We start from the raw sequence: 5178 nt of genomic DNA on the forward strand, positions 1-5178 counted from the left end.
ACCATATTGTAAAAAAAATCGCCACAACTGCTCGTACACATATGTAGCGTATAAAAATAATTAATCTTATTTTCATATTAATTAGCTTTTTTCATTTTTACTCATTATTAATGTCTTATTTTATTATGTTTATTCTTTTGGTTCCATTTCTTCCATATGAAACTATGTCATTCCTAAATGGTTAGGAAACAATAATTATGCTTTTTTGTCTAGAATGAAACATAAAAATTGTCGCTTCTTATTGCTCGTTACATGACATACCATACCATATATCTCTTCATTTATTGTATAATCATTTGACTTTTGAAGAATGCCACAATCTCTGTGCAAAGCGCAATGGTATGCCCATTTTAAGCAGCTGTGAGTGGCCATTCAATTTGAGATTTGGTCTGTAATGTAACACTGCCTCCCAGCAAATTTCACTTAATAATGGTATGGTCATCCACATTTTATAAAGGTCATTGCACCGTCGTACACGTTTTTCATCATATTCAATACCACCGAATATGTACATACAACCATTTTGACTGTGCGCTGCGGCATGGAAGTACAAAGCTTTTGGTAGAGAGGCTGTTTTTATAAGTGTCCATTGCTTAGTAGTAAAATTTAATCTCCATATATCTGAAAAATATACTTGATCGGCCTGCAAATGGAAAAGGGATATCCAACTTCAAATATAATTTAATAATACTAAATTTAATTATTACGCACCTGCAAGCCTCCCGTAATGAATGCTTCGACCTCACCATTCGATTTCGTGTGCTGTACGCAGGAAAAGCACTTTCGTGGGTTTGGATATCCGGAATTTTGTCGCTCGATTGTTAGATTTGTTTGTGATGTTCGATCGGGTAATGTGACGAAATATTCCCATCGGTTTGTAATTTAATTAAATGCAGGGATGCGTTGTAAATCATACACTAAATTCGATGTACCACCACCCAGCACATATATGTATTGCCCATCGTAGACAACTTCGTGACGATAACGACCCTCTGGATCTTCGCGTATATCTGGACGACAGATATATACGCAGTCCCACACTCGTGTGCGCAAATTTAAGCGATGCACATCACAAGAGGAATCATAGCCAGTTGTTCCCCCAACCGTATATAAATAATGTTCGTGTAAAACTATTCCCGGCCCATATTGCGGAATTGGCGCATCACCAGTAGCCTCTATTCGCTTAACACTCGGTTTTTTACCTGTTGTTTGATATATATAACAGTCGTTTGAGCAAGATTCACCAAATGGATAGCCGGTGCGTCAATCAAATGTCATATTGACAAATTGCAATCATTGTTGCCATGTTTCGATAAGAATGCAATAATAAATGAGGAAAATGAGCAGCATTGCCACCACTTAATAATTAAATTAGATGCAAACCCAACAAAACACGCTTTGAAAAGTGGGTTTAGGTATGGAGTTGTGTTTTAATTTTGTATGGGATTTGACAGGTGTTTTGTTTGGTGTTTGCGCTAAGAACACGATAGCGGCAGAGAACCCAAACTCCGGCTGCGGTGGAAACGTAATATAAGAGAACCATTAGCAAGACATGGGGTCTAAGACCGGCAATACATAGTCCCTGATCCACTTCATGATTCCTACAGAACTGATTCCAATTATTGCCTCTGGTTCCTGTGGGGTTACCGCTGATTCATAGTTGGCCAATTCATCGGCAATTTCATTCCGTTGAACGCCGCAGTATCCTCGAACGCGAATAAGTACAAGCTTATTTTGTCTTGTAACAGAATTAAGCTTCTTCTTACACTTGAATAATCTTTGAGGTTTGTTTTGCGTTCTCCTGAGCCTTTAGTGCAGCCTACCTGTCACTAAAGATTCCAATGTGAAATACAAACTGAAAAAATTGTTATTTTTGTTAATTTACAATACAACCTTACAATGCCAACAAAGTTTTAACTGCAACTGTATGTATTTGTAGTTGCATGAGTAACCGCCTGCTATTTGCATTGATGAAGAACCAAAAATTTGTAATGAGTAATCGAATTTTGATTCGTTCTATTAAATTTGTTTCTCCGATTCAAATATTTTAGTTAACAAGAGTAGATGTTGAAGAATTTTAATTAAATTTTACTTACTGATGTGAATAACGTTTAATCAGCAATCTCACTCGTTAGCTTTGCTTTGCACAAAACTATTATATTTCCCCAGGTATAATAGAGTAGTGGAAAAGGATTGATTTCATAACGGGATAATAATTTATTTTTTTATATTTATATTTGTTATTATAACACAATTAAAGCTAAGTCTTTCACAGTGCCGTATTTCATAAAAATTACCATACCAAAAATTGAGTAACAGGAAAACTTAGAACTTCATTGCACAATACTTTTCTAAAAGTTGAACTTAAATAAAAATAAATATATGAAGAAATAATAGCATGGAAGGCAAAATTTTAAGACAATAGTACAGTTGTTAAGACTTAATTTGGAAAGATATAATGCACAGCCAATTCGAACTGAGTCAGATTTGACTCAAATTTTAATTTCTTAGGCTATGAATTCCAAAACTCTACGGATCCAACGCAAAACATTATAGACATACATAAATGAAAGCTTGAAATAAGCTGCAATAAAATTTTATTTCGCTCAGGCACACTTTTTTATTACGTATGGAAATAAGTTCCCGTCCTTTCTTTGCCAGTTACGAATTATTTAATTCATTAAGTAACACATGATGTTATGTGAAGTATGTGCCATTGGAAGCTAACATTTTACTCCATCCTTCAGGCAACACACGGATTCCTCTGACGAAAAGTTCGAGATCTTTTGACTTGATCCATTCATTGAGCTAGTTTGCGATACTCTCGTAAGAAATGAACTGCTATCCAATAAGGGCTGACTGCATTGATCGGAACAGATGGTAATCCGAAGGTGCAATGTCTAGAAAATACAGCGGGTGGACCAAGATTTCCCAAATCAATCCCTCTAGATATTTCTCTAGCGATTTAGCAAAAAGCATCTCACACGTCACCAAAAGTCTCTCGATATCCCTCTCCTTCAATTGATGTAGACCCTTGTTGAAGATCGTGGCTTGTGTCACCGGTCATTGGCCATTTGGCAGGCATTCTTTGAGATGAGGAGTTTTTCACTTGAATATTGTAGGAATTTTAGAGACGAGGAGAAGAGGAAGAAACAGTTGAGCACTTCCATGACGCACAGTGGTATTACACCGGATCTGTAAGGTCTAACCGATTTGGCAATTTAAAATGAATCGTTGAACGCCAGAACAACGCTTCCGAATTGCGGAAATTTACTTTAGAAAAAAAATAAATTATGGGGAATCATTTCTTTCGAAATGAGGAGGAGCTGCCGTTACGGTGAATGGCCAGCGCCACCGAGCCATGCTGACTGAACTTTTGTTTCCACAAATTAATCAGTTGAATATTGACGGCATTTGGTTCCAAAAAGAGGACACAACTTGCCGTACAGCGCGCTTAATAATCGATTTATTGGGCTGATCGAATGAGCCGCGGATGTTATATGCCGGATATTATATTCAAAAAATAAATGTTATGCAGTTACCTACGAGATTGAAATAAATAAATAAAATAAAAAAATCCCACAATATTTTAGTTTTATAATATCATTTTAAGCTCTAAGATCTAAAAACACACAGACAATAGTTTTACGTTAGAATATTAAATGGCTACCAGTGCAATATAAGCCACACTCCAGGCGTGAGGAAATTTTAGTGTTGCTAACAAAAAATATATTACGAGAATATGTATGTGTTAAAGGTAAATGTTAAACAACAGTGTCATTTGGTAATTTTGGAATAGCCAAAAAATGATCTGCTTCAGATTTCCTGCTTGATTATCTTTGGTAACTTAAAGTTGGCCTGTATGCCCTTCCCCCTATCTTTCCAAATAATCACTATTTCTAATGCTTACAAAATACGTTCCAAAACCATTCCATTTACACAAAGAAGGCCTTTCCTTACTAATGCGTTTCGGACTCTCTATTGTTTACAGGTTGTACTTTTTCATTGACGTGAATGCTAAATTTAATATGTATTTCATAATCTTGATGTGGGTGTTCCTTCATAAACTCAAAATTGAGTAATCAGTAAATGGTAAGCTTCAACGGTGTTTTGTATACCTTTTCCCAACTACCAATGAAAGCACTAAACCCGGATGAACTGTCTGGCGCAACACGTTCACAATCCATACTCACACATGCACATACATGCCTCAGTTAAATGAGCAATTTTTAGTGCACTGCCATTTCGTGTAATCACTTTCAACAAGAGTGTCAACAGCAAACAAAAACACTTATGGAAACCAGCCGTGGCAAATCTAAGCATTCAGCCTTCCGTTGTCATCATACATTTTATCATACCATAATTTTGTCCTTATCCACACTACAATCATTTGCGACTGCCATATTTCAAGGACCACCACGCAACTGTGTTCTCATCAACAAAAACAAGAGCATGCACATGTACATACACATGCGTAGATATTTACTCACGCTCTCACTTAAGTTCTTGTAAATATATGTCCATATACATATACCCGAACGAATATTCTTTTATTATATACTTATATTTTCTCACACACATGGACATACGCACGCACACTAAACTGTGCACGCTGGGCGAAGGCATGCTTGAAAACAATGAAATCGATTAGTGAACAAAATGAATATCAACAAGTTACAATAACCTCGACACCCTACGAAAGTTTTGTATAGCTGCATACATATATTGCGTGGCCGCAACTGTTAACTACGGTTTTCCTCAATTAACACATCCTTTGTTTATTTATACACTCGATTTATAACGCTTTTCTTGCGCTGTAGAGTGTTTTTACGGGCTTGCATAATGCGTATGTATGTATATACATGGCTCATAGGTACATACATAATTACAGTCTGTTCAATGGAAGAGTAACCAGCAAAATTCTAACTTAGAAAAAAAAAATTCAAATGCTGCTAAATAGGCGTATCCTTTTCGTAATGCAGTTTGATAGTTTTGTGAGAAATTTAGAGTACGTATTATACTCTTATATTGAATAAAAATAAAAACTTAAACATGAAGAAAGAATAACAAGGGTTGTTTTAAATTGCTTAAAGAACCTTCAAACTATAGAAGGAAGTGTTTTATGAGATTTAGCTACGAGAAGCATTTAATCTTGTTTAGAAGGTAGGTAGGTAGATG

The 5178-nt window shown here is 35.8% G+C and overlaps 1 pseudogene; it reads right to left on the reverse strand.

The window, feature by feature from the left end:
• Positions 1-214: 214 nt before the first annotated feature.
• LOC128861805 (kelch domain-containing protein 10 homolog) lies at positions 215-1263 on the reverse strand (annotated as a pseudogene).
• Positions 1264-5178: the final 3915 nt, after the last annotated feature.

Source organism: Anastrepha ludens, chromosome 4 (genome assembly GCF_028408465.1).
Source record: "Anastrepha ludens isolate Willacy chromosome 4, idAnaLude1.1, whole genome shotgun sequence".
Classification (NCBI taxonomy): Eukaryota; Metazoa; Arthropoda; class Insecta; order Diptera; family Tephritidae; genus Anastrepha; species Anastrepha ludens.